Source organism: Eptatretus burgeri, chromosome 16 (assembly GCF_056783735.1).
Source record: "Eptatretus burgeri isolate ZD-2024b chromosome 16, Ebu_testis_v1, whole genome shotgun sequence".
In the NCBI taxonomy this organism is placed as follows: domain Eukaryota; kingdom Metazoa; phylum Chordata; class Myxini; order Myxiniformes; family Myxinidae; genus Eptatretus; species Eptatretus burgeri.
The window spans coordinates 15,926,605-15,941,942 of NC_140976.1; the positions used below are offsets into that span (position 1 = coordinate 15,926,605).

The 15,338-nt window shown below is 43.7% G+C and overlaps 1 long non-coding RNA gene across 1 annotated transcript; it reads left to right on the forward strand.

Moving 5' to 3' along the window:
- Positions 1-815: 815 nt before the first annotated feature.
- LOC147010600 (uncharacterized) lies at positions 816-6,535 on the forward strand. Its single transcript, XR_015052462.1, has 3 exons — positions 816-2,105; positions 2,392-2,506; positions 4,130-6,535. It is a non-coding gene; the product is annotated as an uncharacterized LOC147010600 (long non-coding RNA).
- Positions 6,536-15,338: the final 8,803 nt, after the last annotated feature.

The window sequence follows — 15,338 nt, forward strand, 5'->3', positions numbered from 1 at the left end:
CACACGTATAAAATAGAACAAAGGTACGAGCTGGTTGGAACACAGATACGAAACAGGACACAAGTACGGGCTGGTTGGTACACAGATACGAAATGGGACACAGATATGAAATAGGACACATGTATGAACTAGTTGGTATACACAGGTAGGAAATGGGATGCAGATACAAAATAGGACGCAGGTACGAGCTGGTTGGTACACAGGTAAGTACGAATTTAAATTGGGCTCAGGTATGAAATGCTCAGCAAGGCACCGCATGACTTGGCGCATGTTTTAACCGACTTTTGCCCTCCTCTTCTCCCCTGACCTTCGGTTAAAGTAAACACGCTTAACTTGGAACCTATTATATAACGGTGAGATGCACAAACACTGAGGAATTTCCACCATATTATTTCTTCATCTCCTCCCCCTCCATCCCCACCAACCACCCCAGCCACGCTAGGCAGGTCACACGGCTCATTAGGTGTGTTGCAAACCGTGTTGGTGTAACCAAGTGCCTGCAATCCTCCTCTATCTCATTATTATTCCCCTTCTTCGTCCAAGAGCAGAGGTTCGAATCGCCATGACGTCATAATGATGTACAGAATCATTTTTGAATCAACTTTTTGTCAAATTTAAGTTGGAACACAAGCTTTAAGTGGTGGGGGATGGGGTGGGGTCGATATGAGGTTATAATTTTGAATATGTATCAACATTGTAAATATTATCAGATTATTTAAGGAACATTGTGTCATTTACAAACTCGAACCGAAATAAATAAAATAACAGGAATTAGAACTAAAAATATCCTTGATGACGTCATGAGATGATGGTGATACACTGTTGTGTAAACTTTGATACTGCTTGGCTTCAGTGGATATAATGCACTCATCTCCTTGTAATATTCATCCAATTTTAAACCTCGGGTTTAAACCCCCTTGAAAAGTTTATCCTTTCAATTCGATCTGTTACAGTGATATCTGTTTACCTATTATTGACCACCAGGTTTCAGCTCATGAAAGATCGTGGGGACAGAACTTAGAAGACAAGGTAGTGGGCCGACGCATGGACACAACAAGGGAGGAAGAGAGAGGGAAGACGGATGGAAGCATAGCAACCTGCGGAGTAGTGGGGAGAGAAAATAGAGGGGGCTGGGAGGAGGTTAATGAAAAGATCATGAGTATCGGTAGAGGATGGACCTGGAATGGTGACCGTGCATTGCCAACTTGAAACCGTGGAGGTTGGAGTGGACAGAATGGGGAACGAGGTTCCACAAGTGGGAGACAAAAGAGTAACAAAGGAGTGGGGGTGAATAATAAGCCTGGATTTTGGGCGTTTCACGAGGAGGAGGTTGCTGGAGGACCACGTGTGACCTGGAGGGACTGTGGAGGGGATGGAAGAGCAGAGGAAGCACGACTTGAGGAGAGGCGAGACAACATGGAATCCATCTACCTGTCTGCGACAATTGAGTGGCAGACCCTGGGCTTCTTCTTCTTTGTGGGAAATGTCAATGATGTTGAGCGTTTTGGATTACACAGCGTACAGGAGTGGGACGTGTGAGACAAGGGCACGAGGCTGTATACAGGGAAGCTGGCTTCCATTGGGCAAAGGACAAAGGCCTTGTAGGCTGTGAGAAGTTAAAGATTTACAAAGGAAGCAATGTGGTATGATGGAGAACACCCAGACTGAGGGTGACCCTGGAGGCCATCTCTGATACATGCTTTACCCAGAGGAAGTCGTCGTTGGTGGTGAGGCCCAGCAGTTCGAGAGACCGAATCTCCTCATGTTCCGCAATTAATTGTGGAAATAGATCAGTGGGTTCAGTTGACGATCCTTCTGGAGAGACAGGATGAGAATGCAAGAATTCTCTGGATTGAAGGACATGTTCTAAGTGTTCAAACGAAATGTGATCTTTTCCGAATGAGCAGAGAAGGGTAAACCGCTGCTGCCGACCTGTCGGTGACAATTGGAATTGTACGGTATAATGTGGAGTGATCTGTTAAGAGGATCAGAGGGTTTTCCAGATCTTTGGAGAGGTCGCGAACACACAACAAGGAACAGGACTATAGGCCCAAGACGTCTCCCTGGTTTTCTTCCTGGAGTTTCCCTGTTTGTGCATAATCAAGGTGATTTTCCCTTCTCTTGTTTGACTGGTGAGCACCTGAAAGTATTCTGTGCAAGTCTAGAATCGATGAAAACGTTTGCAAACTCAGGTGACCATCACCACAAGAGCACCTTTTGGGTGATGGTTCTCGATATGGGACTACACGCAACTGTATCAATTTTCTCTTTCTCATGCCTTTCTTTCCTTCCCTGTCCCATTACCATTACGCATCCACCCTCAGCCCCTACCTCTCAAGCCAGCACACCCCACAAGCCAAGGGCTAACCGCATGCCGCGTGCTGCTTGCAGATAGAGCGCTGGGCGAGGATGCTGGCGCCTGCAAGCGAAGCTGTTTGCCAATGTGTTTTCGTGTCTACACCTCCATTTTGGCGTCACTATCCTGCAAAGTGCTGGATATATCGAGGTTAGGGTGGAGGTTGTGCCCAAAAAACAGGATGTTCAGACAACCGATGTACCTGTTGCTCAATGTGGAGTGCACCTTTTACTGATAAAATGAAAAAGTATACCGCGTGCCCTTGATGAAAATCGCCGCCTTTGGGGTATTTGTCTTAATGTTACGACTCACCGGCTTTGTGTTTACGAAACACGCTGCAGATGTCACAATAGCGGATGCCGGCACACTTTGTGACAATTCGCTCATGAAAATATCTGCCTGTTGGGTCACAATCACGATGCAACATTTTTGAGCTTAATCCCACGAGGTGCTACTTTAAACTTCTTAAACATCAGGATGAAGACTTTGGAAGAGAAAGGTATCCTAATATTAATTTGGAATTGGTCTTTATCTTTGACACCAATACAAATTTTTATGACGGACCCTAGGCATCAAAAAGCTACATATATCGAACAAACACTTTCAAATGGAGCACCTCACCCGCCATTAGAGCATTTAAATTGAATCAGATGTGGCAATAAATGTGAATTGTTGATCCCAGCTTACCGGGTGGATTACAGAAGATGCCATTTGCATTTTTGCCACCTGCATTCCTACACTGTTTAGAATCCCAAGTGGGCACAGGCAACTTGCTAGTCAAAGTTAAATACTGTAAAAGGTGCCATCTCAAAAGTTGTGTGAAGCTTGATAAAGACGTCTCCTCCTCACCTGTAAAAAAAAATAAAAAATACCACATATATATATATATATATATATATATATATATATATATATATATATATATATATATATATATATATATATATATATATATAATTGCGATGCACTCACTAATGGTGAGTACGTCACATTTTCCGACCTTGAAAATCAATGTAAATTCTTCTCAGGACACTTTCAATCAATGTTGTTATAAACTCTTGTGTAACGATGTTCCACGCTTCGTCCAAGACCTTACAGAGATCATCTCAGTTGCTGGGATTCTTTTTTAATTTCTTTGTTCAAATAGTCCTACACAGCTTCAATGATATTGAGATTTGGTTTGTGAGGGGGCCATTCCATGCGTTGAAGGACTCCAGCTTCCTCTTTCTTTCGCAAATGTGTTTGAATTATTCCAGCCGAGTGTTTTTCATTATGTTGCTGTAAGATGAAGTTTAGACCAATAATTCTTACACCACTGTGGATAGCATGGTAAATTAAAATGTTTGTACCTTGCTGTAGTGAAGATACCATCGATATTCAGCAATTTTCCAAGACCACTTGAGGATATGAAACCCCAAACTTGAACTGAACCTCCCCCATGCTTAATTGTTGTCTTCAAGTGAGGCTCTTTTAGACGTGTCAGTTTTTTGTCTCACATCGTGTCTTTGATTAGATCCAAATCACTGAAACTTTGACTCGTCTGTCCAAAGCACCTTTGACCATTGTCTCACAGTCCAATTTCTGTGTTCTCGTACATAGTTTATCCTTTTAGTTTTGGTCTCCTTTCTTATCAGGGATTTTCTTACTGCAACACATCCTTTAAGTCCTGATTTCAAAACTGATCTTCATACTGTTGATGGATGCAGAATGACACCTGAGCCTTTTGCCAGTTCTGTTGTCAATTCAATGTTTGTCTTCTTTCTATTCCTTCAGGATATTTATCTTCAAGTATTGTTCATCCTCGTTCAACAGCTTTTGAGGTCTTCCAGTCCTGGGTTTATCAATTACAGATGATGTTTCTCTGTAGTTGTTGATTGTGCTTTGGATATCACACCTGGAAAATGGAGTGATGTGAGTGATTTCACTCAATGTTTTTCCTTCTTCATGCAGAAACACAACTCGATGGTGATCTTCTTCTGAAATGTTATCCATTTTGTTTTAAGCTAACAGTTCATCCTGATAGATCTGTATTCTGCAGCATGAAAAGTGGGCTTTTAGCTTTATCGATGTGTAAAGAGTAACACCTGATGTTAATGATGTGGAACACCCGACAACGAGTCATTTCCATTTGATTGGTAAACATGGTGGAATAGCTCCAACAACACTTCATATCAGCTGTTCATATATTTACTTTGAGTCGTGATCACAAGTTTTTGAAGATTCTGATCAATGTGAATTCAAGATTTCTAAATGACAAGCTTGGTTTCTTCTCACCCAAACTAAGTTGTATTAATAAGTCAATGTTGTAACAGTCAAAAACACTTGTGGTGGCTTCGAATAAATTGTCGATGCTCAGAACAACCATATACTGTAAATCCTGAATGTCTCAAACTTTTGGTACATATATACATATATCTCAAGACCTGAGGTTATGAAGCATTTGAAAACTGAGTGCATCAACCTGTCTTTTATTCCATGGAACAACCTCAGTTTTACAGCCACCTGTATGACGTGACCCGGTTTGCTTTGTCGGATGGAGCGATGACGTAAGTTGTGATTTTTACAGTAACTGACCCTGGGAATCCTAGGCACGAGTTGAGAGGAATTTTTTTGCAGGATCTATATTTTCCAGACAATGACGCAGTTGTCAGAAAGTTCGTAGTAGCGCATGATGACTAAACTGTGGGAAAGAAGGGCAAAAAAAAACACCCTGGGGGAAAGAAACACGTGGTACTTGTGTTGGTTTGTACTTGTGTTGTTACACTCGGGTGACAAGTTTCGCTTCAGGTTCGAGCCATAGTTTTATATCAGATGGCAAGCCTGGTGTTGGATTAGCGGTTAGGGTGGCGGACTTGGGATCTTAGGGTCCTGAGTTCGAGCCCCGTTTACCGTTGAATTAACACTAGATGGGGTTGACTCAGCCTGTCATGCTTCCGGGGTTGGCGAAATGAGTACCAGTGTACTGGTAGAGGGGCACTGCATCAGCGGCATAATTGTGCCCCAACAAAATGATACCTACCTAACAGCCAAGCTGCCATATGCAAGAAGAAGAAAAAGAATATTGGATGGTTTGATGATATTCACTTCGGTTGGAAAACCCTTACCCTGACCCAAACCCAAGCCCAAGCTCAAACCCTTATGCCAACCCAAGCATGGTACCCCAAACCCAAATAACGACACACAGAGTGTTTGTTATTCCCAAACGTTACATCTTTACCACAATCTAGATACAATACAACGAAAATAAAAAGGATAAGCAAGGCCGACGTTATGCCTTAAGGGGAAAACAACACCAGTCAGTCTGTGCAAACAAAAAGGCAGAAAGAACACGCAAAGGAAACCGCAAGTCTCCTCATAAGTCAACAATCTTCGGTCAAAATATCCGATCTGTTGGTCAGATGGTGCTGTGGTTCCTCGAGAACGTGGACCTCGGTGATGTCGGGGTGAAAATAGTTCCAACAACGTTTCTACGAGGTTGTCACTTACACCGTCTTATGATTCCATCAAACCAACATGGTGTCTTTCAAGAGTTGAGCGTTGAGGGTTCGCATCAGAAGAGTGTTTCGATCGGGTTTTATCAAATTTTCAGTCGATGTATACGAGGTTTGTCCTTCAAGTTCTGAGTATGTCTCCAGAGCGCAATGTACGGTCTCACCATTTTAATTCACCGCATTTATTATTAAGTCTAGGTGTCTTCCGGGATGAAATATAACCCCACAAGAACACACCTCTTTCAGGTGAAGTACACATACAAGACTTGTTACGTCAACCAGCCGTGGTCAGTATGCCACCACGTTCACTGCATGAATGACATCACTTCGGAAGAAAGGATTGTGTGCTGGTATTGAGAATGTGGACCGTCTGTGTGGAATCATCCTCAATGTCATCATCGGAGTCTTGCACACAGAGCATCGGTGCTGCCAAATTGGTTTTTGGCAAGGGTCATGCTATGTGGTTTGCCCTTGCTGATCCAGCAAACAATCAGAGCAGGAGCTTGTAATTTGTTCAGGGTGTTGTTCATAACTCGCCGACTCTTCCTGAAAGACACCATGAGATATACATATTTTGTACGTATGTATGTATATATACATATATATATATATATATCTTCTTCTTTCGGCTGCTCCCGTTAGCGGATCATCCGTATGATCCGCATCGTGATTTGGCACATGTTTTACGCCGGATGCCCTTCCTGACGCAACCCTGGTCGCCTCTTACGACACAGGGATATGGTATACCTATTTTAACCGGGGTATACACCGGCCCAGTACACTGGTACTCATTTCGTCGACCTCGGAAGGATGACAGGCTGAGTCAACCTCCTGGTGTATTAATTCAGTGGCCCAACGGGGCCTGAACTCAGGACCTTTTGGATCCCAAGCCGCTGCCCTAACCACTGCGCCAACACACCAGGCTTATATATATATATATATATATATATATATTTATATATATATATATATATATATATATATATATATATATATATATATATATATATTTATTTACACGCACGCACGCACACACACACACACACACACACACACACACACACACACACACACACACACACACACACACACACGTGGGGTGTGCATCTCCATTGTCTCTGGTCGCTCCCCTCCATTTTTTTCATTTTTTGGTTCGTGGGTGCCAGCAGTGACCACTATTTTTGTTGTGTCTGTGTGTCTGTCTGTCTGTCTGTCTGTTTGTGACTCTCTCTATGGAGCATAGCTCCGTGATGTTTGATACGATCTTGATGAAACTTGGACACAAGCTAGATATCATGGTCTAGTTGTGTCTTTTTGTATGAGGGGTGTTCCACGCCCCTTGTGGGCGGAGCCACGCCCACTCGAACTTTTTATTTATTTTTATTTTTTTCTCGATTTTTTTTCTCACAATTTTATTTCATACAAGCTGTGCGTAATGTCCATAAGTACAACATATAAAAAAATTCGATTTGATTTGGTCAATTTTGACGGAAGAGATAGGTTTTTATGGTAGGGCTTCCTCAAACTCAATTGTACCAATCGTGGCATTGTTCAATAATGGCCGCGAACCATCATCGCCTCCCGGCGAGTTTCTTCATTTATTGATATTTTCATTTATCGATGTTTTCTGATGATTCTGTGAATTTTTCCGATGTACAAGCTTCAATGTCCGTCGGCACGAAAAAATTTCAGCTTTCCACATCATCCAGAAGGTTCCGATATTTAAAGTGTATGTGTACATAATAAATATCTCAGGAATTTTTTTTCCAGCCTCCTCATTAATTAATTACGGACACAGGTATTTCACGATCAAGTCAATTGAAATGTTTATTTGCTTTACATAATATGTGAAATACATGTCCATCAGTTTGTTTATAAGCTTTGAAAAGTCAGGGAAAACCAAAAGTTTTATTCTTTAATGAAAGACCATGATTTTCTTTCCTCTGTTTTATGAGGGTTTACATACCTTCATTGGGTAGTGTACATTTAACCACCTCCGCGATCGCTGCAAACAAAACATGCATTACCTTGTTTGACTTGGAATCAAAATGTACCTTTGTTTCCTCCAAACTGCCTTTATTTAATGATTGAAGATGCGTTGTTCAGTCTTCAAATGTACTGTACATCAGAGGCAGTTGAACAATCTCAGTTTTGTGCAACAAAAAAGATAGTGGCGATTTCTGGATGGCTGAAGGGAAAGGCGTGGCCTGGCTGGCTAATGGGTGGTGCTTGTGATGCTGGGGGAGGGAGGGGAAGGCGTGGTCTGTAGAAAGGGCAGGGCTTATGACCCATCCACACACCCACCCACCCACAGACACAAACTCAGATATATATATATATATATATATATATATATATATATATATATATTTATATATATATATATTGTTACGGCTATGGGTACCGAGTGTATTACGAGGGGGTTTAGTCCCCGTTTGTCCTTGGAAGAGCTGGACCTGGGGCCACCGCTCACAGTTAACTTCGTGGTATGGTGGGTTGCTTTAGATCCACGAACGCCAATCAGTAAACCACAAGTTCCAGTTTCCACCGTCTAATTATTCCGTTTAACTCGAGGTCACGTTGTTTCCTGAATGGGGAGCGCGCCCTTGGCAAAGCACCAATCTTATCTTGATTAGATCTTAATTCGGGTGGTCGAGCGTTTAACCGCTGGTGCGTGCTGACTATTACAGGTCAATTTGTGTGGTAATTACCTCCCAGTCTATCTAGGTTCAGACAATGCTGGATCAATGGAAGGAAAAGACAAGCACGGACAGTTTGGAACGTCAACAAAGCAATTTATTACTAAGAAAATAAATAAAACAACTTTTTATTTCCGTGTGGTAAAAATCAGTAAATTCAAATCAATCAAAATAATCGCAACCAAATAAATAATTAATCAGGCCAAATCAATCAAAATAATCACAACCAAATAAAGAATTAATCACGCCAATTCAATCAAAATGATCGCAACCAAATAAGTAATTAATCAGACACTGATAGAAGAAGAGACAAAGAGCAGATGCTTATCTCTATGCCTTACTTAACAATTAAACACAGACAAGGGTACCCAGCAGACCATTCGGGGGGGGGGGGGAGAGAGAAATCGTCTCGCTTAACAAATAGAAGTCGTACGTCAAATAAAAATGCCTTGAAATGTGTGAGCGTGCCTTGTCCGTTGCCAGCGCCCAGGAACTACGGATGCCAAGAATCAGATACGCCAAGAGCAGGCCTCGAGTAGAAGGGCATTAACGGTCCGAGCGTCACCCACCGCCAGGAGCCACCAGGAGCCACAACCGACAGACGACTGTTCTGAGCTGTGAGGCACTGTAAGATGCTGAGGCACTGTAAGATGCTGAGGCGCTGTGAGACGCTGAGGCTGTCACCAACTCAATGGCGCTGACTGACTGGAAAAGCCGTCTGACTGACACCGACTCACTGAATGGTAAAGCCGTCTGACTGACACCGACTCACAAACTGACTCGTTGTCGACTGACCCGCTCTGACTGACTCGTCGTTGTCGTCTTTTTATAGGCAGCCCGTCTGGACAGGCACAGACTCCAGCCAAATCCACCCCACCCCATTTGCGAATCGTTGCCGTGACAACCCGCCTGTCTCACGATCACTCCTGGTCCACAACACCATGTTTGTGGTGCTGGACGAACGGCAAAAAGCAGCCATTTGTCAGAATTACCGAGCGAAAACGTGAAGTGCTCATAAAACGTCAACAATTATCACCTCAATGTTCAGCCCGATATGAAAAAGAGCCAGTTAGCATCCATAGAGCTGATGAACGGGGTGTCAAACGTCGATGGAAAAAGGCGGGTCTCGGCGTTGTTGAAAGAAGCAGGTGTCAACGTCAATGGAAAGGGGTGTTGTGTCAAGCTTCCGTTGGGCTACCAGCGATCTCACGTGCATGAATGTGTCTGTCGTAAAGAGAAAAAGGAGCTTTCCATAAGAGAAGGAATCTATTCTTCACCCTTCTCAACGCATCACATTTAGAATCCCACCAGACATGGGGATAGGTCTATCCTGGACATGCATTTAGGGAAATAACTATCTGAGGACCTGGATGTTTGTATGCATTTGTTGGATCGGATTCTGAAATCTGTAACACACATATATATATATATATATATATATATATATATATATATATATATATATATATATATATATATATATATATATATAATTCTGAGACCCTGGGGAAGCACATCCAAGACACATTGAGGAAGCCTGGTGTAGTTATCTCTGTAGTATGCTGTGCTGCTAAAATTTCCCTCCCCTTATCAGTGGAAAGGGTAGATGCATTGTGATTGAAGAAGAACCAAACCCCATTGTGTTTTTTCTCTTCTTTATCTCTCTCTCTCTCTCTCTCTCTCTCTCTCTCTCTCTCTCTCTCTCTCTCTCTCTCTCTCTCTCTCTCTCCCCTCCCTAACTTTCCTTCTCACAATCTCTCTCCCCAAACCTCTGCAGCACATGCATACACACTTTGCAACATTCTTCACACAACATTACAAAACCAACAGTCAAAATCTACATGACAAAGCCAGTGACCTACCAAAGGAACATCATAAAGCAGCGTGAACCTGTGCAATGGAGAGGAAGCCTCTGATCCGTGCGGCTATGGTACAATGGCATAGAGCAGCGGGCTTGACTACTGATGCTCCATCTTGGTCGACGGCTGCACTGCGTTACCTGGGTGCAACCAATGAACGTTGCCTTGAGAGAGGACGGGCCAATGGGAAGGCAAAGCCCTGGCCGAACCCAAGAAGAAGCTGTTCATCCACAATGCCACACCTCTCCATAGCTTATAAAAAAACTCAGAGCAGAACACAGAACAGAGTTGAGGCTTCTGGGATTTGACATGAGTGAGCTGGTGGTACAAGAGCAAGCTGGTGTCCGGAGGGCTGGTGGAGAGTGCGAGTGAGCAAGGTTCCGAGATTCCCTCCCGAATGTCGATCTTCCCTCCTGAACAGCTGAGACTACGGATGAAACCAAATAACATAGCCCATGTTCATCATGAGGTCAAACTTAGTCCATGGGGCAATTGGCCCTATTGGCGTGATTGGTGTTACACACAGACATAGACAGAGTGAAAATAGCATTTGTTTATTAGATTGTGAACCGAGGTGTCTGTCCGTGCATTCATCTGTCTCCCGTTTACAGCAGCTGCTCCTCGCGCTGCATTGAAAAGCTGAACATTCAACTTTGAAATGATAGGAGAACAGGCATGAGTAATGTTGTTGCCAAATTTTGTTTCACAACCAGGATATTTTGCCCTCTTTTGAGACAAATCCAACCTCCACCATCCTATGTTGCACCAACATTTTGCGGTGAGCGGTATAAGTAGCTCAGAGCTTGAGCTTTGCATGAAATTAAAAGTGCAACACAATTGACCTTTTTATAAGTCCATGAAATATTATGTAAATTGATAGATTACCTTAAATTTTTCCCATCATTGAGGACAGACACTCTTGCTAACTTTTCCCGTCCCAAGTGACAGGTACTTTTCCTAATCCACCCATCCACTATTGGGCACAATCCTGGACAGGTCACCACTCCAACACTGGATATCAGCAAACTGGCACTCATTTTGCCAACATCAGAAGGACGATAGGCAGAGTCAACCCCATCTGGTATTAATTCAACAGCAGAGGGGGATTTTAACTCAGGATCTTTGGATCCCAAGCCCACCACCCTTAATCACTAAGCCAATATCAGGCATACTCTTCCGAGTACTGTATATAAAATAATCTCCATCAACAACCAGTACTGGCAGACGGGTTCTCCGGCTTTGCCTCCATTCAATGAATCACTCTGCATGACAAATGCCAGGGTGGGAGTTTATTGCTCGATAGAGATTCAAACTCAGGCTCAACAGCTCAAAGGTGAGTGCGCACCCCTCTCGGCTCTCATGGCAGCCCACCCCCTATATAGCAGTTCGTGCCATAAATTAAAGGTGTCATCATCAGTCTGTACATTTTGTAGGACAGTATGACCTTTTGGATGACACTTGGACGCAACAACCTGCATGGGGAGCCCTGTTCGCAGGATATTTTGTCCAACTGTACAGCGAGATGCTAAATTGTGTAATGCAGATGCTCTCGAGAATAAATCCAGCCTTTTAATCCCCGGTAATAGAATGTTTTGGTAAGTGTGCCAAGAACACCCTGACGTGGTTTAGCCATCGCCAAAACAAGGCCGATGAGACATGGACATATGTGTGGCATGATGTAGATGCGTAGAAGGATGAAGGTTGTATTTACCGTCGATGTAAACGAATACAGAATCACAGGTACATGTACGATCATTCGAGGCAATGCTTGAGGTATACATCTCGTGGTCTATGCTTCATCTCAGGGGTCAAAGCTTTTGACTTCTGTCTCGTCTCAGGTTATGATTCTCGAGTGAATTCCTTTCGTCCAGGTTGGCTCTATTCAAATAAACAATGGACGTTTTGTTCTTCTCATAAGAAAGGGTCTAGACACTGATATGTCGGGTATTTGGTGATTTAAGATTGTTTTCAATCCACCATTGCTTATACCATAAGACAATAGGCTGGACAGTGTGCTGCAATTAATCCATCATCGTTTCTGGAGGCCGTTGTCCAGGCAAGAAGGCACGGTACCTTGCGTCGGTGCTGCTGTCATCACGCGCCCGCAGGTGTATTGAAGATCTAGTTATAGCTGGAATCAGCTAACCACGAGCTCTGCATTTTGGAGGTATGGAAAGTCTGTCTCTCTCAGCTGTGCTGCTATTTTCAGAGACCACACAGTGCAAGAGAAAACGTGAAATTGCTTGCTTGGTGTTCCAATCTGAGCATTGAGCTCATGAAGTTCCCACCTTCAAATCCCACATCCACATGCTGTATGTCTGTTTGTCCACTCTCTATACAAATGTATTGTGATACCCGCAGAAATCGCACACACGCCTCTTCTAACGCCCCTGTCCTATCAATATGTGTGTAAGCTCCAGCATGAGCCTTAGATCGATGTTTTCTTTTAAAAGGAGGAAATAATCTGGAGCAATTCAAACAGGAATGTGGAGGTGCATTGAAATAGGATGGGAGAAAAGATAAAGAGGAAAATTATCCATAAGTGAGAGAACAGGAAGAAGCTTGTCCATTTTGCACAATTTATTCCATGTAATCTATGGCTGAGCAGCCTCACTCCGACTCAGGTGACAATACCTGTTGTGGGTCAGTGAAGGACGGTGTTTTGGGAATCTCTTGTAAATCATGGATAGTCAGCTGCACTGCATCCAGCACCTGTAGCTGGATGATCAAACCGACAGAGCGCTTGTTGACCCAGGATAACAGGCCTGATATTAGTCTTATGTACAAGCCACAAATGTTGCACTTGCTTGTCACCCTTCCCCAACACACATGGCCCTCATCACCAGGGTTGGGTTCAGTACCAGACATGAAGGAGCGAATGTTCACCCAATGGAAAGCCAAATATGGCTTCCGGCAGGATGTGGGGGGTGGACTCACAAATGTCTGGCACCTTGTAAATTACATATTACAGTGATAGTTAAAGTTGACAACGATGGTGTCAAATCAACAGAACGACTCAGCAAACAAGCCGTTACTCTGCACTGTAGATGTCAAGGCTGGAGGTGAACATTCAACCCGAAAAGCTGTGTTCAGAAACAACCATCGACAATCTGTCAAATAACAGATGGAAACCCCCAAACTAAAGGTGAGATGCAAATAATTACATTAATATAATTATCCATAAGATATTGTTACGGTCCTATTCCCACCAGATAACTCCGGTCCGAGTTTGGCGAATCGCTAAGTGACCATGATAACCCGTCGTACCAGGAACTTCTTGCCAGATCCCATGTCCAGGGCCGTTTTACCGTGCACATTGAAGTTCCTGGAATGAGCGAGTATCATGCCAGTTGGCAGTCACATGACAAATCTTATTATTTGGCCGAGCAAACCAAGTCACATGACTGTGGTCTTATCGATCCGCCGATCTGCTCGACTAATCGGATCCCTTTCTTAGCCACCATACGCCACCGTCATGATGTGAGCAGGACGAATTAAGAAACCGATCAGTTTTATACATGTATTAAAAGTAATGGCACATATTTACAAGCAAATAATATTCCCCGAAATTACCCCGATGCGTACACTCACGCCCTTAGGATGATCGGACATGTACAAGCAATTTAACAATAAAAATTATAGCCCACATCCCCGTGACAAAAAGAAAGAGGCAGTTGGGGTGAAGAAAAGCCGGACCCCTCTAACCTGGAGTGACTGCTCTGGAAAGCCGGCGCGTCCCTCTGGATGGTTGCATGAGGTAGTGCCCACGGCTCCTGAAAGGTGCAACGCTTCGTCCATGATTGGTGACTAGGCCGTGCACTCTGCTCTTTATTGCGTCAATGCTCTTTGGTGGCACCAGACACCAACGGCCGTGAGGTGCACTCGTCGACCCTCCAGGGCACTGAGATTCCGGCTGCTCCCAGCGCATCCTGGACAGCGCAAATAATGTCTTTGCGGTCCCAAAAATGTCGTTGGTCCCACCATACAACATCACCACAGCTTCGCGAAATCCCAATAGAATGCCACCGCAGGGCGAAGGCAGTGATCAGTGAGATGAGACCCCAGGGACTGACCAGGCAAAGCCAACAGACAGACAAATCCAACGAAGACAGACAGCCTGGGACAGATGAGTCCAAGGAGTCCAACAACGGCGGCAAAGACAGACCAACACGCACAATTATGCTGCCTTTTGCGCCCACCTCCCCAGCACTAACTTCACTCATTTTCTCCTTAAGATCCAAATATTTGGATACTGCCTCGATCTTATTGGTGAGTAGCATGAGGGGCGCATGCACCACTATTGGAGGCTGCGCGACAAGTCCCCCTTACCCTGATTGGTCCTTGATTCGATGGGTGTGTACCGTTTTTGATTCACAGATATCCACAGTGCTGCCCAAGGTGGCAAACCAGGCAGTTTGAACCGGTTCCAAGAGAGGAGAGAGAGAGAGAGAGAGAGAGAGAGAGAGAGAGAGAGAGAGAGAGAGAGAGAGAGAGAGAGAGAGAGAGAGAGAGAGAGAGAGAGAGAGAGAGAGAGAGAGAGAGAGAGGGAGAGAAAGAGAGAGAGAGAGAGAGAGAGAGAGAGAGAGAGAGAGAGAGAGAGAGAGAGAGAGAGGAAGAAGGAAAGCAAGAAAGACGGACTCGGAAAAGAAACACTCTGTTGGGGAAAGACCATCTATCTAATACTTACTGAACGCATATCTATCCATACGTATTACAATAAACTTAACTGAACAGATACTTAAAGGAGAACCCAAACGCAATTTTTTTTTCTTCTAAAAACCATTGAAAATTATTAATCACAGTCAATTTGAAGGGAAAAAAAAAATGTTGAAATTTTTTTGTCAATCACAAAATTCTCATGATCGGGAATTTTGTGATTGGGCAAAAATTGAGCGAAAAGCTCTAAAGTGTCGATTTTCTATTTTCACCAGTG